Here is a 23259-nt window from a genome sequence, read left to right on the forward strand (position 1 = left end):
GGAGATACGTCATGCCGACGTGGGGAGGGGCGAGGCAAAGCCAGCCCCCTCCCCCCTGGCAGGAACACCCAGAACGAAAAACAACCCAATGCCCAAGGGCCCGCTCCAGGTGGGAGGCCAGGCCCCGGCACGAGGGAACGGGAGTACTGGAGAGGGGAGAGGGGAAGCGGGACAGCAACCTCCGAGAGGGGAGCCACCGTGCTAGCAGGAAAGCTAGCGAAGGGGGCGCGCAACAGAGCAGGGCCGCAGCGCACCCCCAACAGGGGGGAAGGCGCCAGGCAGGGGAGGGGGGGGATCACCCATCAAAGGTGGGAGAGCAAATGGGGACAGGAATGGGGGAGAGAGGGGCAATGGAGGGGTATACAGGGGTATCCCCGAAAGGGATAGAGCGGGGGGGGGGGGGGGCACTCGGGGGGCGAGAGACCAGTGAGGGGAAATGCAGGGACGAAGGGACAAAAGAGGCCAGTAAGGGAATAGGGCCACAAAGTGCCACAGACAAGGGCTCGAAACAGGGAACTGCTGCAAGCACCCACCCAGTACGGTCTGTGGGTGAAGGGGCCCCCCGGAGTGCAGGGGACTACCCGCGTGGCGGACACACAGTGGACGGCTAATGGCGGGTGTCCCCGGGACAAGGGGGAACCCCGGAGCGCAGGGACCCGACCGCATGGGGAGAGCAGTGATAGTGGACATCCTGGACGGCCCCCTAACAAAGGGAAACCCCAGAGGGCAGGGGCGCGTCCACCGGACAAATATGGTTAACCCCACAGGAGCAAGGGGGCAGAAGCCCCCCACCAGAATAGTCACCTGGAACGTAAGGGGACTTAACGGCCCAGTGAAGAGATCTAGAGTCCTCACCCACCTTAGAAACATGAGGGCCGACATAGTCTTCCTCCAAGAGACACACTTGAGGGAGCAGGACCAACTGCGGGTAAGAAAGGGCTGGGTGGGACAAACCTATCATTCCTGTTATGGGGCAAGGGCCAGGGGGGTGGCGATCCTGATTGGCAAGAGGACAATGTTTAGGGCGACAAAGACGGTTACGGACCCAGGGGGACGGTATGTCATGGTCAGCGGGGCCCTGGATGGGGCGCCGGTAGTTCTAGTTAACGTGTACGCGCCCAACTGGGACGACACGAGCTTCATCCAAAAGACCATGGCAGAAATCCCGGACATAGCGACGCACCGACTAATCATGGGGGGGGACTTCAACTGTGTACAGGACCCAACGACGGACAGATCAAACCCCAGAACGGGGAGAACCTCAAACATGGCAAGGGAACTCAGCCACTATATGGAGCAGATGGGAGCAGTAGACCCCTGGAGATTCGCCCACCCGGGGGAGAAAGAATTCTCTTTCTTCTCCCCAGTACACAACGTGTACACCAGAATTGACTTCTTTGTGGTGGGGAAAACGGTGCTTCCAGAGATAGACAAGGTGGAATACTCCGCAATTGTGATATCAGACCACGCTCCACACTACATGGATGTGCGGCTAGAGACGGGAAGGGCCCAGCGCCCCAAATGGAGGTTGGACGGTGCCTTACTAGCTGACAAGGCCTTCAGCGAAAGGATAGCGCAGGCCATAGCGGAGTACACTGAGATCAACCAAAACGGGGAGGTCTCACCCTCCACGTTCTGGGAAGCGCTTAAGGCCGTACTAAGAGGGGAAATCATAGCCTACAAAGCGCAAAGAGATAGGGAGGAAAGGGTGGCTAGGCAGAAGCTGGTCGACTCCATACTGGAGGTAGACCATAAATACTCCGAGGCCCCGACTGTAGAACTCCTGGCGGAGAGAAAAGAATTACAAAGGAACTTTGACCTGCTCTCCACCAGGAAAGCAGTACACCAACTCCGCCAGGCACGCGGGGCCCTATACGAACACGGAGACAAAGCCAGCCGCCTGTTGGCCCACCAGCTGAGAAAGCAGGCAGCCAGCAGAGAAATTGCGCAAATCAGAGATACCAGAGGCACGTTGGAAACAGAACCAGAGAGGATTAACAAAACCTTCAAGGCCTTCTACCAAGAGCTGTACACCTCAGAGCCCCCAACGGGGAAGGCTGGGATGAACCGGTTTCTTGACGGACTGAACATACCAGTTGTGGGAGAGGGCAGAAAACGGGATCTGGAAGCACCACTAGCACTGGGAGAGATCATGGAGAGCATTAGCTCCATGCAGGCGGGGAAGGCGCCGGGACCGGACGGATTCCCGGCGGACTTCTACAAAAAATTTGCGACAGCGCTGGCCCCGCACCTGCGGGAGTTGTTCACAGACTCGCTAGCTAGGGGCACGTTGCCACCCACGTTAGCACAGGCCTCAATCTCGCTGATACCTAAGAAAGACAAAGACCCAACGGAATGTGGGTCATACAGACCCATATCTCTGCTGAATGCAGACGCCAAAATACTGGCCAAAATCCTAGCCAAAAGGCTAGAAGACTGTGTACCTGAGGTGGTCACAGAGGACCAGACGGGCTTTGTCAAAGGTAGACAGCTGACCGCGAACATCAGGCGCCTGCTGAACGTGATAATGACCCCCTCCGGGGAGAGAACACAAGAGGTGATCGTCTCCCTGGACGCAGAAAAGGCCTTCGACAGAGTCGAGTGGAAATACCTCATAGAGGTACTGGAGCGGTTCGGGCTTGGAACAGGGTTCACCGCTTGGGTAAAGCTCCTGTACAACGCTCCCATGGCGAGTGTACAGACCAACAATACCAACTCCCAATACTTCCAGCTGCACAGGGGCACCAGACAAGGATGCCCACTGTCCCCGCTGCTGTTCGCACTAGCAATTGAACCGCTAGCAATCGCGCTCAGGGCAGCAAAAAATTGGAGGGGGATCCGAAGGGGAGGTAGAGAGCACAGAGTCTCACTCTATGCGGATGATCTGCTCCTCTATATCTCGGACCCACAAAGCAGCATGGACGGAATCATCGCGCTCCTGAAAGAGTTTGGAGCCTTCTCGGGCTACAAACTCAACATGAGCAAAAGTGAGATCTTCCCAGTACACCCGCAAGGGGGGGGGGGGGGGGGCAGCACTAAAGGGGCTGCCGTTCAAACAAGCCCGACATAAATTCCGCTACCTGGGGATCCAAATAGCCCATGACTGGAAAGGGATCCACAAATGGAACCTCACCAGCCTGACGGAGGAAGTTAAAAAGGACCTGCAAAGATGGAACACACTCCCGCTCTCCCTCGCGGGGAGAGTTCAGACGATCAAAATGAACGTACTGCCCAGGTTCCTCTTCCTGTTTAGATCCATTCCGATCTACATCCCCAAGGCCTTTTTCAAAGTGCTGGACAAACTCATCATGGCGTTCGTATGGGGGGGTAAAAATGCTAGGATCCCAAAGAAGGTCTTACAAAAAACAAAAACCAGGGGAGGGTTAGCCCTCCCGAATCTACAATTCTACCACTGGGCAGCAACAGCCGAGCGAGTAAGGGGATGGATCCAGGAGCCAGAAGCTGAGTGGGTGCGTGCGGAGGAGGCCTCCTGCATGGGAACCTCCCTCCGGGCCCTCGCCACGGCAGCACTCCCATCCCCACCCAAAAAACACTCCAGCAGCCCAGTGGTGACAGCCACCCTCCAATCCTGGAACCAACTGCGGCAGCAACTTGGCCTGACCAAAATGTCGAACAGGGCTCCCATCTGCAACAACCATAGGTTCAAACCAGCACTGACCGACGCCACCTTCAAAAGGTGGAGGCAGGACGGGGGGACACTGACAGTCAGGGACCTATACACGGACGACAGGATCGCAACACTGGACGAACTGACAGAGAAATTTCAGCTAGCTGGGGGGAACGAGCTACGGTACCTGCAGCTCAAAAACTTCCTACGAAAGGAGACAAGGACGTACCCACAACCGCCACGACAGACACTACTGGAAGACCTACTGGACGCAAGTATCCTAGAGAAAGGGAACTGTAGTGACATGTATGACCGACTGGTAGATAGGGACGACACCGTACTGGACGCAACAAGGAGGAAATGGGAGGACGACCTGGGGATGGAGATCGGGTGGGGACTCTGGAGCGAAGCACTGCATAGGGTCAACTCCACCTCCACGTGCGCAAGGCTCAGCCTGACGCAACTAAAAGTGGTACATAGAGCCCACTTAACAAGAACCCGTATGAGTAGGTTCTTCCCGGAGGTGGAAGACAGATGTGAACGGTGCCAAAGAGGCCCGGCCAACCACGCCCACATGTTCTGGTCTTGCCCCAGACTCGTGGAGTACTGGACAGCCTTCTTCGAGGTAATGTCCAAAGTGGTGGGAGTGAGGGTGGAGCCATGCCCAATAGTGGCGGTCTTCGGGGTTTCAGAACAGCCAGATCTATTCCTGGGGAGGAGGGCGGACGCCCTTGCCTTTGCCTCCCTGATCGCCCGCCGTAGAATCCTGTTTGGCTGGCGGTCAGCAGCACCGCCCAGAGCTGCGGACTGGCTGTCCGACCTCTCGGAATCTCTCCAAATGGAGAAAATCAAATTTGCCATCCGAGGGTCGGACGACGGCTTCCACAGAACGTGGGAGCCATTCATGCAACTGTTCCGGGACCTATTTGTGGCCAATGTACAAGAGGAAGAATAGTCGGGGGAAGGTAGCGGGAGGGGGGGGGGGGGGGGCTACAGGTTCGTTACGGGGGTTCGATGGCTAGCTAAGGCCCAAAACCAAACTAAATAAACATGTTGAGGGGGGGGGGGGGGGGGGCGCAGTTACTACTACGAAGATGCTTACCTGTAAATATGTATGTTAATTTTTGCGTGTTTGTTTTTTTTTTTCTTTCTCCTAACAATTTGTAATTTGTTCAATATAAAATATGAAAACTGAATAAAAACATTTATAAAAAAAAAAATTATTATTATTTGTTTCAGGTAACAAAAAAAATATAAACCATTGGTTCTGAAACTTCCTCATAGCTTGCTGTGCATCAAAACCTCTGTAGCAGTCTGCAATCAGCAGGTCTTGCTGATTTAGTTGAACTAATCAGTTCTATGATTCTCCATCACTCATTCAACACAAGCAGTCGCTTAATTTTGCCTGGTTGTCAGAAAATTTGCGGTAAGATCTCAGTGAGTGAAAGTATTTGCCTCTGCAGCACTGGGATATTCAGACTGTCCATGCTGCGTTATTAGCCTATTGGGTTTTTAGTCATTCGTGTGATGTGGCTCGGCCAGCATTTATTGCCCATGCACACGGGGGAACATTGTCCCCACTGTTGGAAGGTTCAAGAAAAAGAGGGCAGAGGTTTAAAGTACTGTAATCAGCAAAAGAAAGAAACAGGAGAAGAATTTTTTTCACGCAACAAGTAGTTAGAATCTGGAATGTGCTGCCTGAGAGTGTGGTTGAGGCAAGATTAATTGAGGCATTCAAGAGGGGATTGGATTGTTGTCTAAAAAGGAGGAATGTGCCTGGGACTCGCTGCTGGAGGTGGTGGTGAAGGCAGGTACGATAGTGACGATTAAGGGCCATCTTGATAAATGCATGTACAGGATGGGAATAGAGGAATACGGCCCCGGAAGTGTAGAACATTTTAGGGTAGACGGGCAGCATGGTCAGTGAAGACTTGGAGGGCCAAAGTTCCTGTGCTGTTCCTTTCTTTGGTCTTTGTGCAGGGTTCAAGGAGAACGCGTGGTGGCACAGTGGTTAGCACTGCTGCTTCACATCGCCAGGGACCCGGCTTCAATTCCGGCCTCGGGTTACATAGATTACATAGAACATACAGTGCAGAAGGAGGCCATTCGGCCCATCGAATCTGCACCAACCCACATTAAGCCCTCACTTCCACCCTATCCCCGTAACCCAATAACCCCTCCTAACCTTTTTGGACACTACAAGCAATTTAGCATGGCCAATCCACCTAACCTGCACGTCTTTGGACTGTGGGAGGAAACCGGAGCATCCGGTGGAAACCCACGCAGAGACAGGGAACGTGCAAACTCCGCACAGACAGTGACACAGCGGGAAATCGAACCTGGGACCCTGGCGCTGTGAAGCCACAGTGCTATCTGATGTGTTGGGTGCTCTGGATCCGTGGAACACATACAGGCTACCAACACTTAAAATAGTACAACACTATTTTATTAAGCTAGAAACTGTTGAATATACTTTCACCGTGGGTTAACATGATGTTAGATTAAACTAAAGACCTATGCCTATCCTAACCAGTCTATGCACTCAGCACATGGTGAAGATCTGTGCTGTAAGTTGTAAAGAGCTTGGCGCGAGCCATCTCACATGTGAGCTCTTCGCACTTGGGAATTAGATAGTGCTCTCTCATAATATTGCGATTGAGATCCTTGGGATCAATGCACATTCTCAATTCGCCGGAAGGCTTTTTTTACACATACCATGGAACTGACCCAGTCGGTCAGTTCCGTGACTCTGGAAATCACTCCTTGGTCCTGGAGGTCCTGCAGCTGCTGCTTGAGGCGGTCCTTCAGGCGTGCTGAGACCCTACGAGGTGCGTGCACCACAGGCGTGGCATTCGGTTTTAATAAAATCTTGTAGGTGTACGGGAGCGTGCCCATGCTCTCTGAGACGTCATGGTACTGGTTGATAATGGCGTCGAGCTATGCCCTGAAATCAGTGCCCTGAAAGGCAGACGCATCAGCAGGCGAGAGAGTGAACTCTCTGAACTAGGTTCAACAGCTTGCATGCCTGTGTGCCAAGCAGGGAGGCTTTCGAGGAGCCAACGATTTCAAAGGGAAGGATGGCTTTGCGTGACCTGTGCGTCACTTCAAGTTGGCATGAGCTGCTGGCAGCAATGGCATTGCCATTATAATCTAATAGCTGGCAGGCTGATGGCAGGATGGCTGGTTTGACATGAAGGCTTTGGAGGTCAGACCGCGCAATGAGATTGGCGGAGGCACCGGTGTCCAGGCTGAATGGTTTCCTCCTGTGTTGCAACAATTCTGTCATTTCTACTCTGCACAAAGGCAGGCCCTTGGTTCACTGCTGGTGCTTTTTCCTGAGCAATTTTCTTGGTTTTTGTTCCCCTCCATGGTGGGTTGTAAAGGGAGGAGGCAGATCCCGGGTCTACCTCAGCCAGAACGGGAATCAAACTCACTTGGTTGGCATTAATCTGGGCCGCACATCGACTGAGCTAATTGGCCCCGCACTATGGAACTGTGCTTCAGCATAATCTATCACTTGCAGGAATGGAGAGAAAATAACTTTATACAATACAGGGAATTATCCTTGAAAGAGTGGAAATTGGCCAACAGCTAATTTATTGCAAGATAAGCAGTTTCATACACATACGGTAAGAATCACAGCTGGTAAGGTCAGGGAGGGAAAAGAGAAGCTATTTTCAACTGTGAAATAGCACATTTACTTACATAATAAATACACTTACCTTGGAAATTTTTTGTGACCGAAAATAATGATGTGATAATAATGTATTATCACATTACTTCTAACAGCAGTCTTGTTGTTAACATTGCTGGTGAGGCAAGCTTGCTGCCATTTCAAATTACTGGGTTGCACAACAACTGGTGAGATTTTGTGGGTTCCTCTTGAGGTGGTGGCATGTTAGTAGCAGTATAAGCATTGCCAAAGATGCAAAATCTTCTTTGACCGCGGGCAGGCAGTGATATGGAAGAGCAGACTTGGAAAGCTTGTTAATGTTATGTAATTGTATTGTTACGGTGAAAGATAAAATGCTGAAGGGTATTGATTGATTAAGTATCTTGAGCACATATAAAGAGGGATTGCCCCTTTATGGAGCTGTCAATTTGATAAATTGCTAATTAACATTTTTTTTTATTGGTATACACGCTTATAAAGAGAATCATATTGCTACTCAAAAGAGTATAAAAAGGGAACTTGTGGGGCACTGGGATGTTGGTAGGAAGGAGGCACACAATGCTGCTGATTTGTGTGACTAGCATTGTGGATAGCACAATTGCTTCACAGCTCCAGGGTCCCAGGTTCAATTCCGGCTTAGGTCACTGTCTGTGCGGAGTCTGCACATCCTCCCCGTGTGTGCGTGGGTTTCCTCCGGGTGCTCCGGTTTCCTCCCACAGTCCAAAGATGTGCAGGCTAGATGGATTGGCCATGCTAAATTGCCCTTGGTGTCCAAAATTGCCCTTAGTGTTGGGTGGGTTACTGGGTTATGGGGATAGGGTGGAGGTGTTGACCTTGGATAGGGTGCTCTTTCCAAGAGCTGGTGCAGACTCGATGGGCCGAATGGTCTACTTCTGCACTGTAAACTCTATGATAAACCAACCATGAAGAAAGCAGGTTTCTGTCTAGATTCATTCTTCACCACCTGACTTGGATTCCTTACAACACAATTCAACAGCTACAAATAAACATCTGTTTGCCGACTTCTCCAGTGCTGTGGAATCCACCAAACAGTATTAAAGAGTGGCTTCCACTGCATGGCCAGCCCTGCTCAACCTGGTTAGTGAGGTGACTTAAAAAAGCCTGCAGTGTTTTATATTCTATGGAGGTCCTCCAGCAGAGGTTCTTTTGATTCCTGAAAGGATGTCTTTCAAAGACCAATGTTACTGTTTTCCCACAGAGCCGTGAAGAATTGATATTTCTGTTCAAATGGGATTCAAATGGGATGGAATACAGGAGGGAGATAGATAACCTAGTGGAGTGGTTCAGCGACAACAATCTCTCCCTCAATGCCAGCAAAACTAAAGAGCTGGTCATTGACATCAGGAAGCGAAGTACTGTACACACCCCTGTCAGCATCAACGGGACCGAGATGGAGATGGTTAGCAGTTTCAAATTCCGAGGGGTGCATATCTCCAAAAATCTCTCCTGGTCCACCCACGTCGATGCTACCACCAAGAAAGCACAACAGCACCTATACTTCCCCAGGAAACTTTTACAGATGCACCATAAAAAGCATCCTATCTGGCTGCATCACAACCTGGTGTGGCAACTGCTCGGCCCAGGACCGCAAGAAACTTCAGAGAGTCATGAACACCGTCCAGTCCATCACACAAACCTGCCTCGCATCCATCGACTCCATCTGCACCTCCCGCTGCCTGGGGAAAGCGGGCAGCATAATCAAAGACCCCTCCCAGCCGGCTTACTCACTCTTCCAACTTCTTCCATTGGGCAGGAGATACAGAAGTCTGAGAACACGCACGATCAGACTCAAAAACAGCTTCCCCGCTGGTACCAGACTCCTAAATAACCCTCTTATGGACTGACCTCATTAACACTTAATTCTGTATGCTTCATCCGATGCCGGTGCTTATGTAGTTACATTGTATACCTTGTGTTGCCCTATTATGTATTTTCTTTTCTTCCATGTACTTAATGAGCTGCTCGCTGAAAAATACTTTTCACTGTACCTCGGTAGACGTGACAATAAATCAATCCAATCCAATCCAATCGACTGTTAAAAATCTCTTTTCCTTCTTCCCTTAGGGAGACGACAACCCAGCCTTGTAGAAATCTCAAGCTCGGTTTTGCCCGCAGCGACCTGTGTTGAGGTAAGCCTGGATTTCGTCACTCCTAAACCTATCCAAGCCAGTGAATTGGGATTAAAAACATACACTATATCCCAGGGTCAAATGTAATTTATTTCTTAGCCACGGTGAATGTTTTCCTCATGACCGTATGTGCCATTTTTGAAGTGTTCCTTCGAGAAACTGCTGCAAGAGATTGAAAGCAGAACACCAGGTGACAACTTGGAAAATGCTTTGAAATCTGAGGGAGTGTTTTTTGGTCAGAATATTAGACCAGTTCATAGGGCATAACTTGTAAGTAATTTCTCTGAACAGTGTGCCACAGTGAGAACTGTTATTTCAAATTTTCTGGTCAACCATATCACAGCTGAGGTTGTTTTTTTTTTCCTGGAACTCTGCTAATTGCTGAAGTAGTAGGCTTCCAAATAGAAAATAGTTTGCACAGAAATTTTTAATAGATTATTGTACCCCCTAGGTCTGTAACTGGATTTATTGCCTTTTTAGATACACGGCTGCTCTGCCTGTTGAATTGTACAGCGCTCAAATAGAATTCTGTGTGCATTTTCTCTGGGATAAACCGGTCGATACTATTCACAGCAAAGTAAGTTACACTTCACTAAGTAACTGTATTTCGATATATATCTGCTGCATTGATATGTTTGGTTATTATTTGTTTTTTTTTATTTTTGTCCTTGGAATGTGGGTGCCAGATGCATGGGAACAGTACCAACTCCAAGTCGCTCACCATCTTCACTAGAAAATATGTCGCTGTTCCTTCACTGTCGCTGGGGTCAAGATTCTGTGACTCCCTCCCGAACAGCACTGTGGGTATACTTGTACCACATGGACTGCAGCGGTTCAAAAAGGAAGCTCACCACCACCTTCCCAAGGATAATTAGGGATGGGCATTAAATGCTGGCCTTGCCAGCGACAACCGTGTCCTGTATCAAAAAACCAGGTAGTTGGCTAGGCCAACATTTATTGCCGTTCCCTAATTGCCCTTGAAGAAATGGTGTTGTGCTGCCTCCTTGAACCGCTGCAGTCCATGTAGCATAGGCACACCCACAGTGCTGTTAGGAAGAGGGTTCTAGGATTTTGACCCAGTGACAGTGACGAAATTGGCAGCATATTACCAAGTCGGGATGGGTGTGGCATGAAGGGGAACTTGCAGCTGGTGGCGCTCCCTTGCATCTGCTGCCCTTGTCCTTCTAGGTTGTAGAGGGCACAGATGAAGTGCTGTTAAAGGAGCTTTGGCAGTATGCTGCAGTACATTATAAGTGGTACACTGGTTGAGGGAATGAGTGTTCAAGTTGATATCTAGGGTGTCAGTCAGGCAGGCTTCTTGATTGTGAAAGATGTAACTGAAGAACAGCATATATTTGCACACCCAGTATTATCATTTAGTGGTCGCTGATGGGTTATATCATGAACGTCATGTGGTATCATTGAACGATGTTAAGCTCTCTTTGCTTTGACCTAACAAGGTATCTGGGGCCAGGATCCTCTGAGCCTCCGCACTGAAATTGCTCTTGGCGCGGGGGCGGCGAATGGGGCCTCAGACCCGTGATCGGGTCCGACGCCGGTCAGCGACCGGAGAATCGGCGGCAGTCATGCGGGCACGGTCAACGCGGCGCCGGTCAGGGGCCCTTGAAAGAGGCCCCCGTGGCAATTCTCCGCGGTCAACCAGCCGAGGTCCCGCTGGCGTGGTTCACGTATGGCTCCACCTGATGGGAGCTCGGCGTCGCGGGTGCGGTGGCCGTCCTGATGGGGAGGGGGGGTGTGGTGTGATCAGTCTACGGGGGGGGGGGGGAGTGCTTCCACGACGGCCAGGCCCGCTATCGGGGCCACCGATCGGCTGCGTGCGCGATCTGGGGGGGGGGGGGGGGGGGGATGGGGAATACCTTAGCTAGTCTAAGTAATAGTGACCATAAAACCATCATCGGTTGTTGTAAAAACCTACCCAGTTCACCAATGTCCTTTAGGGAAGTAAATCTGCCATCCTTACCCGGTCTGGCCTACACATGACTCCAGACCCAAATCAGTTTGATTGACTCTTAATAGCCCTTTGAAGTAGCTGAGCGAGTTCAAGGGCAATTAGGGATGGGCAACAAATGCTGCCTTTTCCACTGGCACCCACATCCCATGAACAAATAATAAATAAAAATACCACTTCATTGTACTTCTGTCATTGCATTTGCCTCAAATGCTGGGAGGTGGGAAAATATCAAGAATATCCTGGGCTGGATTTGTCATTTCAATGGCTAAGTGCTGGTGCCAGCGGTCTGCAATCCTCACCGATTCAGCACCGGTGAGGAGCTAGCAGCAGCGCCGGCTGAAACCCCCAGTGCTCATGCTGAAAACAACCGGAGAATGGCCGGGTCCTGGCCGCACATGCACACGGCTGATAACCTGCACCGGTCGCGCTGTACAACATGGCGCCGGCTGTACATGACCCCAACACCACAACCGCGGCCCCACAGCTTACACCTTGGCCAACCCCCACCAGTCCAACCCAGCCCTTGCAGAAGCCCCACCGTCCAACGCAATTCTCAGCTGTCACGCCCGGGCTCCCACACGGTTAGGACCACATGTGTCTCGCACCGTCGGGAACTCGGCCCATTGGGGCAGAGCATCACGGGTGGGCTTGCCGATGATGCGCCAACACCATTAAAACGTCACGACAACAGCAGTTTGGAGAGGGCGGAGGATGGCGGACCGGCGTGAAACTGGCGCCGGCCCCGATTTGGCGTGAAAATCCATTCTCTACCTGATCACTGAACACGATTTTGGCGTCAGACTATGGAGAATCCAGCCCCTGTAAATATTCCCTGGCCAAAGGACTCACCAGCCTCTGCATTTCTAGCTCTCAATCTGTGCATGATGTATTCTTGTGTCCTGGGTTAATTCACTTTGGGAAGAATCAAGCTGACCTTAATGGGGTTAAAGCAAATTTGCATCAGAAGAACTGTTTTTAATTTGTGACTTTAGCTATTCATTAATGTCAGCTATGGTCCTGTGGCTGCACTCTTGCCGGTGTGGGTTAGGGTTTCACTCTGGAACTTAGCGGACACTTCAGTGCTGTACTGAGGGAGTGCTGTACTAACAAAATCATTGAATCCCTACAGTGCAGAGTAGGGCCATTTGACCCATCGCGTCGACACTGACCCACTCTCCAAGCCCTATCCCGGTTACCCCACCTAACCTTTGGACATGACGAGGCGCAATTTTATCATGGCCAATCCACCTCATCTGCATATCTTTGGACTGTGGGAGGAAATTGGAGCAGCCGGAGGAAACCTACGGAGACACGGGGACAATGTGCAAACTCCACACAGACTGTCGCCCAAGGTGAATTGAACCCGGGTCCCTGGTCCTGTGAGGCAGCAGTGCTAACCAGTGTATCACCATCCTGTCAGAGGGAAACTGAGTGGTTAAACTCAAATCTCCACCTGCCCTAATGATTTTTTTTTATTTTTAAAGTTTTTTATTTAACACAAATTTGTAACAGTTACAGAGAGAAAAATGGCCCTGTGCAAAGAGCCTTAACATAGTGAAAACGAACAGTGGGAAAGAATAAACATGTTAATAAGTGTTGAAGCCAAAGATCCTTCAATAAGGCACTTTCCCTGCCAGCTCTGTTTGCCCATGCCACACGTGTTCAACTAAACTAACGTGGCCCTAACCCTCTTCCACCTCCACGCCCCTCTCCGCCTGGTCTCCCCGGCCTCCCCAAGGCCTGACCTGCCCGGTCAGCCCTGCGCTTGGCCCTAGCCCGCCCCGCCCCACCTCCGATCCCCCTGGTGCCCCCTGACCTACGCTAGCCACACTGACCCCTGCCCTTGGCGCCTACCTGTCTCCCGTCCCAGCGCTCAGGCCCTCCCCCCACACGCCAGGGACCCATTAACCTAATTGTATCCCACCGTGCCCTTTCAAGTCCCGTAACTAGCCCCTAGCCCATCACCCTATCAGAGGCCCCGATCTCGCGCCAAAAGGTACCAAGCACAGCCCCCCCCCCCCCCCCCCCCCCATTGCAATCCCCCCAAAAGACCCTAAACAGTGCGCCCTCCAGCCCCCACTCTCTGTCCAGGCTGAAAACAATCTTGGATAAAACATTACAGTACAGAATAGTTTAACAAACCGCCGCCACACAAAAGGTCTGAGAGCCCAAAGTCCTTTAGTTCCAGTCCAGCTTCTTCTTTTAATAAAAGTCCTAATCAGAGCAATTTTGAGTTAACAGGCCGCCGCCACTGTACAGCACTGAAAGAACCAAGTGCCCATTAGTTCAAGTCCAGCTTCTTGTCTTTAATAAAGGTCCAAACCTGTTCTGGTGTCTCAAAATAGTAGTGGAGTTCCTCAAACGTAACCCAAAGCTTTGCAGGATACAGCATTCCAAACCTCACCTCCTTTTTGTAGAGGGCTGCCTTTACCTTGATAAATCCTGCACGCCTCTTGGCCAGCTCCATTCCCAAGTCCTGGTAAATGCGCACCTCGCAGTTCTCCCATCTGCTGCTCCTCTCCGCCTTGGCCCATCGCAGCACACGTTCCCTGTCAGCAAGCCGGTGAAAGCGGACCACCAAGGCCCTCGGTCGGTCGCCCGTCCTGGGCTTCCTTGCGGGGGCTCTATGTGCCCCATCCAACTCCAGGGGTTGAGGGAAGGCCTCCGGTCCCATCAGCGCCTCAAGCATACCCGTCACGTATGCGCCCACATCTGACCCCTCGCAGCCCTCGGGGAGGCCAATGATTCGTAAATTCTGCCTCCTGGCTCTGTTCCCGAGCTCTTCAAGCTGCTCCTGCATCCTCCTCTGACGGGCGTTCAGCTCCTCCACCTCGTGCTCCAGCTCCGTTACCGTGCCCGCCTGACTGGAGAGCTTTGCCTCGACCTCCCTGAGCGCCTTACCTTGGACCGCCTGTGTATCGACCATTCGGTCCATCACCGCTCTCATCGGGTCCAGCATGTCCCTCCTCAGCTCGGCGAAGCAGTTCTTAAAGAACTCCATCTGCTCCTCCCTTGGCCAGTGAGCCTCCGCTCCCCGGTGTCCGCCATGCTTGGCTGCCCGGCCTGGGGTCCCCGCTGCTCCCGCTTCGATCCGCTCCACTCGACTACTTCTAGTCCAGCTGCCCATACCCCGGAAAGGAAGCCTCTTCCCTATCATCTCCTCCACCGATTCAGGCTGCCAGGTCCCAAAAAAGTCCGTTAACAAAGGTCCGTTTGCCCATCGCGGGCCCACCTGCCCTCATGATTGAATATAAAAGATCTCATGGCACTATTTTGAAGAGGAGCATGGACACCTTGAGCAATTTATCCCTCAACCTATCACACTAAAAAGTGTGTATTAATTATCCAACTAATTTCCTACATTACAACAGTGACTACATTTGAAAATATTGTAAAGAACTTCGGGAGACCCGTGAGGTCACGAAAGGCATTCTCTAAATGGTAATCTTTTTTTCACTTAAGACTTAACGACCATTGTCAGCAATTTTTGTTTTTACTCCGCTGTGTCCTTGTGTATCAGAAAAATTGCTTCAGGTGCTGTTACCCAGTGCACTACTTGCCAACGGGTGGACGTTAAGTTGATCTTGAGCCTTTCTGATATTCTCAGGGGCGAGATTTAAATTGGGACAGTTCAGCAGCGGGCACTGCCATCAGCTTTTAATATAATGTCACTTCTGCTTGAAAGTCATTTTTATCCAGAAGCACAACAGTTTTTTAAAAAAAAGATCCCAGTGAACTCGTGACATGTGGGAAAAGTATCTCTGAAGCTGTCAGACTTTGCAACACTAATTACTATGCTTGCCATCCTCAGTGAAGCAGCAATTTTCAATACATGCTCAAACAAATTCTGCTATTTTAGAAATCAACATGAACACCGAGGATGTATTTTCTTTTCTCTCTCTCTATCAAACATAATATTCCCTGTTGGCCCCGTCTCCTCAGAAGGAGCCATCTGGGTTGATTGACTAGCTTTGACACAAGGAGTTCATCTTGTTTTGTGCTGTTGCATTTCTCGACTGTAATATCGTTGCAACAACTCTCGAACCTGAAAATAGCACTGTGTGTGAAAGCACCAAAACTGGTGCTGACTGTTCTGCAAAATATGGTGCAATGCATATGCTCATCATTCAGGATATTGATGTCCAGGAGAGGCAATGCATCTGGGATCTTCCCGTGTTAAATAGCGTGGATGCTGCTGCTAAAACCCAGAGACAAAAGTAGTTTGAGACGACACAAATTATCCCTACCAGTGTGCTCAAAGGCCAAGTCTGTGGACAGGTCAAACTTTGGATTGTACTAATGACTGAACATAACTACAAATATTATGCAAAACAAACTTATTTGTTCCGGCCAAAGTCATTCACGATGCTGTCAAATTTACTTTCAGAATTTCCTCTAGGTTTGCAGTTAAAGATCATCAGGTCACTGCTCAATTGATACCTTAGCTTCTCAGTGAGAAGTTAAATCAAGCTTCTGTTTTCTCTGTCAGCTCGATGTAGAAGATCCCACAGCAGAGTTTGAAGATGAGCTGGGGAGTTCTCCCTGCTGCTCTGGCAAATATTTATTCTTCAATCATTTGAAAAGAAATCACACTACCTGCTCTGTTTATTTTGTTGCTGTTCATGGGAGCCTACTGTGCACAAATTGACCACGCTGTTTCCTAGATTACAACAGTGGCTCCACATCAAAAACTCTTCACTGGCTACAAGGCATTTGCAAAGAGGTCAGGAAAGGCTTGGTATGATTGCAAGTTCAAGGTTTCTACTTTCTGAGAAAAACCCCTTGCCAGACCATTATGTAGTGGGGTATAAAAATGCGTGGAATCATTGGGATTTCATGGAGTCATCTTCCAGGTATCTCAGAAGTAAGTTTTGTTTTCTTAATGTATGTTCCTGGGGAGTGGGTGCGAGGCAATATTTCATTACCCATCCTTAATTGCCCTGGAGAAGGTGGTAATGAACTGTCTTCTTGAACCATGGGTTTGTTAAAGGAGCCTTGGTGAGTTGCTGCAGTGCATCTTGTACTACAGTGCATCAGCAGTGGAGCGAGTTGAAGGTGATTGATGGGGTGGCAATCAAATGGGTTGCTTTGTCCGAGATGATGTCGAGCTTCTTGTGTGTTGTTGGAACTGCACTCATCCAGGCAAGTGTTGTGTATTAACACATGCCTTACCAAGTACTTCCACTAAATTGTCAACTTCACAGTGCCAGGGACCCGGGTTCAATTCCAGCCTTGGATGACTGATTGTGTGGAGTTTGCACATTCTTCCGTATCTATGTAGGTTTCCTCCGGGTGCTCTGGTTTCTTCCCACAATCTGAAGATGTGCAGGTTAGGTGGATTGCCATGATGAATTGCCCCTTAATGTCCAAAGATGTGTAGGTTAGGTTAAGAGGTTGTTGGGATTGGGCGGGGAAGTGGGCTTGTGTGGACTGCTCGTTTGGAGGGGCAGTGCGGAGTCAATGGGCGAATGGCCTCTTGCACTGTAGGGATTCTATGAATTGCTCAGCAATGTGAGTGATGTGAATACAGGAAATGATTCACGGATGGCATTATAACATCGTTAAAGAGCTACAACAGGGATAGAGCACTTTATATGTCGTCAGTTGTAGCTCTTTTCTGTCAGCCAGCAGTAGAGGTGAGGCATCGATGTTGATCAAGAGAAACCCAGGAAATAAAGAATAAAGTAAGACATTGATTTTATTTGGGATTGGAAAGGAGGAATTTATCTTGCTTGAGGAAGGAAAGCAACTGAAGCAATCGTACATGATGTCAGCTTGATGATGTTTGTATGGCCTGGTGATACTTTTGAGACGAACAACCACCTCAACAAGGCACATGTTACAAACGCTTCTGGAAAACAACACTGCCATTTGAAGACACTGTCATGTGAAGATTGTAGATGTTTTAAAAATGTATTTGTGCAAATTTAAGAATAAGATGGAAGGGGAGGCAGAGTACTTGCATGCCAAGACTCACTTTGCGCTTTGGTCAAGATGCTCAAGAGGCTGATGTCCCTTTAATGCCTCAGTGATTGCATTGTGCGAACTTCAGATAATTATGTTATCATTTTTGATTACGCACGATACCCTTTTATTCCTCGCGAGATATGAAGTTGCTGCTCTGTTGAGATAGTTTTGGTTCATTTTTCTAAAACTCAACCAGTCTTCAACTGAATGCTTCAAGGTTACGGGGCAGTGTGAAGTGATTTGCTCTTGTGCCACTTTCACAGTAGCAGAAAGTAAGTTAGGTGTTAAGAAAATAAAGGATTCTTTCATTGCTACGATGTGTGAAAAGGGGCTCGAGTCTGGGTGCAGGTTTCAGGCACAATTCAACTGCATCATCAGTGGAAAGCAAAACCACTTTACACCAATGCTACATTCCGAATGCACCTGAGAATGGATGTTGAAGTGCAACTCTATTTTTCCAATATAATTGCATTCATCTCAAAGAATAGTCTGTCATTCTCAATGTGGCAGATCAAATGGCGATAATAGTAATTGTTAAGGGTAATGAAATCCTGAGAGCTATTGGGTGAGGTGAGGGGAAACCTAAGCAGCACATCTGCTTTTATTTCCTCCTTTGAGTCATTTTTACTGTTTTTTCAAAAATAATCAACGTACACTGTGAACCAGTAAATGCAAATTCACTTAGTATGTATAGGATTGAATTGAAGTTTTTGTTATGAAAGAATAGTTGCTTCAGATAATGAAATGCCTGGTGTTTATTGGTGTGCAACATAATCATTCAAAAATCATTGGAGAATTGTAAAGTGACAGATGATCAGCTTTGATTCTCTGATCACTTGCGTACAGAATCAAATATTCCATCTTAGTCCCAAAGGCTCATAAGACTTCCAGAAATAAAAGTCAGAAAGGATGCAAATGGGATCTTGCTGAAAAGGAAGAGATGTTTGCTGAGGGTTTTCATCAGGACAAACACAAGAATGCCAAATTTCAAATTATCGCCCAACCATTAATACTACAGGAGAGAAGGGTGCGAATTGGTTGGGGCGCCTACTTTGATTAGTCAAGGGGTCACCATGGCGAAAACAATAGGGAACTATAAAAGATGCAAGGCTTGAACGAGTTCTTTTGTTTGCAGAGAAATGTGTTTGGGGTGTCAACAGAGGTTTGTGCACAAGTCTTGGGAGTGGTTCTTTACCGTTTGGCCTCCTGACTCTGAGATGTGAGTGCTACTATTGTGCCAAATCTGGGTTTTCTCTTTGAGGCAGGATTTGGGAGGCGGGGCCAATGCTGGCTTGTCTTCCCATCTTTGTTGCCAGCCTGCCGGGACCCTGGATTTCTTGCGGGATCAGGGTCATAATGACCCCTAAAGATGAGTCCGCTGCCCAATTATAGGCTGACAGGACAGGAATGGAGGCGTTAGACCAGGGAAGTGGTCCCACTTCTGGCCCAAATGGGCAGCCATTGTGGTGACTGTCATCTGTGCATGGTACTGGGGAGAAAAAGAGAATCTTTGTGTTCAAAATTGCCAGGGCAAATGGAGTGTTGGAATGTGGGATAGAACAGAGAAAGATTGGTCATTAAAGTGTAATTGTTGCCCAGTAGTTCTGTTTTGGCCCAAACGCTTTCCATCAAATAAAGCTGTTTCAGCACAGCTGCCCGTTAGTGCTTGGCAGCAGCTGGTCAGCTTCAGAGAGCTCCGAACGGTTGCATATTCCCATGAGAGTCTCAGAAGGTCAGCTCTTAATGTTTCCCAATGAGTCTAATCTACCCACTGTTACGTTTCTGCCTACTCCTTGCTCTATCCACTGCCCCACCCCATCCTCAGGAAGATCAACAAAGCTGGGAATGGAGGTGATAGACCACACCCAGGTCACCAGTGCCATTCTTTTTTGTTATCCTGCCTCCCTTCCGTCTGGATTAAGGATGAGAAAATCCAGCCTCTTTGTGTCCTGCAGCCATCAATCCAGTAGGTCCCTGGTTTGCATTGCCCCCATTTCAACAGGCTGATTGATACTGAGGGCGGAGCAGTGGGGAAGAATAATGAAGACGGAATGGGGAGGGTCCGCAGTTCCGCCCTTGGTGCCTGACGGCTCCCATATTGTGAGGCTGAGCTTGCTCCCTCTTGCCAACCCTTCCGGTCACTGCCGACCTTCTCACTCATTGCCTTTCCAACTTGAGACTTACCACAACTCAAAGTTGCCCTTGCTGGCCCCTCACCACTCATCTCCCGAGCCCTTGTTTACAAGAGGGAAGTGACGACTGAGAAGAAGAGTTTCAATGAGGGGAAAGATCAGAGAACCGTAGGGTCACCCGACACATCATTTTAACATAATTTTTGCTTTCTGTGTACTCAATGCTCTAACTTATAATTTGATCCCAATAGAATTCCGACCCTGGGTCACTGTCCGTGTGGAGTTTGCACATTCTCCCCGTGTCTGCGCGGGTTTCACCCCCACAACCCAAAAATGTGCAAGTTAGGTGGATTGGCAACGCTAAATTACCCCTTAATTGGAAACGAAAAATAATTGGCTACTCAAAATTATTTTTAAAATAATAATAATTTTGATTGGATTTAATACCCAAAACGTTCCAGCGCGCTCAAAGTTATCAAATGCACTCAGAAACCTTCATTGCAAAATGAAAGAATTCATTGCTTAAATAATATCTAAATTTATTCATTTTGTCCCAAAAATTATTCTGCACGTGCATTACATGCTTGAGAGCACCACCTGATCCTCATCAGTTCTCAATTGATTTTAGTCTCCTGGTCTACAAGTTCCACCCACCCATTGCCCAGGTCTCAGGGTCTAAACTCTTTCCCCTCGCACCCCCCCCCCCCTTCCTCCATCCCTCCAGCCTTCAAGCTCTCTCCCTCTCCCTCCAACTTCCAAATTTTCCACAGCCCTCCAACATCACGCCCTCCCCTCAATACCCTCTCCCCAGCACCCCCACAAACCCATTCTCTCTCCGCAGATAATGTCAGAACTGCTGGGATTGTCCAGCATCTTCTGTTTTAGTTTTAGATTCTAGCACCTGCAGTAATTTGCTTTTATCTAGGTGTTCTAGGTGTTTAAAAAAAAGTTTATTTCCTACCGTAGAAAGTATGCTCTGCGTGCCCGTTGTCTGCAGTTATGCGCACACAGGTGTTTCTTACTACTGTATTACAATTCCTGATCACAGTCCACCCCCATTCCCAAGTAAAGTAAGTGTAAGAATGACAAATTTGACATTCTTTTGTGTTTTCTTGTTTCATTGAACAATTTCTCCAGTAAATGTTTCTTAACTTAATAAAAAAAAAAGGTTTTTATTTCCGTTGATTCTTCATACATGTAAACTTTTAGGATGGCTGGAATCCATCTGATTGACTCCCGTTGTAAAGTATGTTCATTGAAGGGCAGCATGGTGGCGCAGTGGGTTAGCCCTGCTGCCTCACGGCGCCGAGATCCCACTGCAGGAAAATGTACATTCTGGAGCAAGTCTGATTATAATTTATTTGAAAACTCCCAATATTTCAGAAACTACTAGAGTAAAGGATATAATTAAAACTATTAAAACTGCCCAAAATTGCTCAGGAAAATTTGATACTTCAAAGAATTTAGAGGTGGTTGTGCCTAATGCTGCTCAATTGTTCCCAACATGAGTTGTTACTTGGCACCATGCTGTCTTATCTGACTTTTCCAATTAAAATTACAATGTTGCATCGGGTAGCATATTTGAAGTGGCAGTGAGATCTAGTGCATGTTGATAAAGGGATGTACCGTCATCAGGGCTGGTTTAGAACAATGGGCTTAATTGCTGGCTTTGAAAGCAGACCAAGGCAGGCCAGCAGCACGGTTCAATTCCCCTACCAGCCTCCCCGAACAGGCGCCGGAATTTGGTGACTAGGGGCTTTTCACAGTAACTTCTTGAAGTCTACTCGTGACAATAAGCAATTTTCATTTCATTTCATTCATACAACATTTGCTCTGAATTAAATAAATGATGGGATGCATCGTAATTTGAAGTAGGACGTTGATGTCTCCAGAGTGTGTTGCATTGGCAGAGTGGCAGAGTTGGCCTCCAGAGTGTGTTGCGTTATTTTCTTTCTAAAACCAGCTGCAAAGTGAAGCCCGGTATATTGTGCTTCTGTGCAAATTGACAGTGACATTGAGTCCCTGAGCATGTGTCAGGTATTGCCATCCCTATACCAACAAGAAAAATCAATATATTGTGATGTTAATATATGTGGCTGCACAATGACCCCATTTCCATGATCACACTGCTGCTGTCGCAACACTGCACTTACTGGCCCCAGGAAGTGAATATGCCCAGTTATGAAGGAAAATAAGTCTCCTGTGTCATATTGTTAACTTGAAGACATTAGCAGCAGAACCGCCTCTGCTCTTAAGGAAAATGAAACTAAAATTGGATCGCATGACATACTTCCCTTTTTAGTGATGTTGTGCTGCTATACTCCCTTGAAGAGTATATTGCAACATTCTGGGTCACCAACCTTAAAATAACTCCTCTAACTTTCTGTTGTGTCTGACTGAATAAACAAAACTTGCCAACTAGGGGCAGAGCTCCAACATTGAGATTTTCTTAAGAAATGTACAATGTGTAAATTCTGGCAGTTGATAACTTCAGGGTTCAGCAGAGTTGAACACAGCATTAAAAAGTAGATTAAGAGCTCCTGCAAAGTTGGCTATTTATGAAGTTGAGATTAGCAGGGCTAGGCAATGGAGAGGCCTGACTCCCAGAATAAACATATAAAATTGTGAAAATACAAGATTTGAAATGGTATTCAACAAGTGGCGGCAGGGCCGGCTCAAGGCACCGGCAACTCGGGCTGTCGCCCGGGGCGCCATGTGTTAGGGGGCGCCAGACTCGGGTCCCGCGCATGCGCAGTTGGGCCGGTGCCAACCAGCGCATGCGCGGTGGCCGCCCTCCCCCAAGGCGGCCCCGCCCCCCCGCTCGGTCCGCTCCTCGGGTCCGCCCCCTCCTCGGGTCCGCCCCCTCCTCGGGTCCGCCCCCTCCTCGGGTCCGCCCCCTCCTCGGGTCCGCCCCCCCAGGCCCCCATTCCGGTCCGCCCCGCCCTCGGGTCCGCCCCCCCAGGCCCCCATTCCGGTCCGCCCCCCTCGGGTCCGCCCCCCCCTCGGGTCCGCCCCCCCCCGCCCCCTCCTCGGGTCCGCCCCCCCCGCCTCGGGTCCGCCCCCCCTCGGCCCCGCCCCCCCTCGCCCCCGAACCTCCTCGGCCCCGCCCCCGCCCCTCCCCCCCCTCGTCCCCGCCCCCCTCGGCCCCGCCCCCGCCCCTCCTCGGCCCCGCCCCGCCCCTCCTCGGTCCCGCCCCCATGGCCCCGCCCCCCCAAGGGCGCCGAAGTTCGGCTTGCCCGGGGCGCCAGCAACCCTAGGGCCGGCGCTGAGTGGCGGGCGGGGCAGTCATATGGAAAACCCAACAAGCAAGCCCTGTCATGCTCCGGGGTGCCTGATCGAGCGACCCAGCGATGGGACATTTAGCAAGAGGGAGTCCCTGCTGAGAAACATCCTCTGCCATTGCCACCCCCTCCCACAAACTCCCTCATCCAGCCCACACTCGCCCTGCGGCCTTGGTTCCTCAGCAATACACGGCCTCCCCATGGGTCCATTGCTGGCAGCAACCACTGCTCCCGCTGGTGCTGCCTGCAATGGACAGCTAATGGCCTCTGCCCATTCTCGAGGGGGCGAGGGGAAGCTGGAGTCATTGATCCCAGGGAAGGCCTACCACTGGCCACTTAAATGCCTGGATGGCACTTATACCTCATGCCTTCCCAAAGGAGGTGATGTTCTCCAGCTGGGAGGCTAGACTTCCTTCACGCCTACATAAAATATCACCCAATGTACTACTTGGGACA

General features: G+C 49.6%; 1 protein-coding gene across 11 annotated transcripts in view; it reads left to right on the plus strand.

Moving 5' to 3' along the window:
* Nucleotides 1–23259, plus strand: part of LOC119957306 (alpha-(1,6)-fucosyltransferase) — a 933359-nt gene that overhangs the window by 573784 nt on the left and 336316 nt on the right. For all 11 annotated transcript variants that reach the window (XR_005458786.1, XM_038785197.1, XM_038785250.1 and 8 more), the window contains 2 exons: nucleotides 9387–9451; nucleotides 9932–10028. The gene's annotated coding sequence lies outside the window, so the exon portion shown is untranslated. The remainder of the gene's footprint in view (nucleotides 1–9386; nucleotides 9452–9931; nucleotides 10029–23259) is intronic.

Source organism: Scyliorhinus canicula, chromosome 2 (genome assembly GCF_902713615.1).
Source record: "Scyliorhinus canicula chromosome 2, sScyCan1.1, whole genome shotgun sequence".
NCBI lineage: Eukaryota > Metazoa > Chordata > Chondrichthyes > Carcharhiniformes > Scyliorhinidae > Scyliorhinus > Scyliorhinus canicula.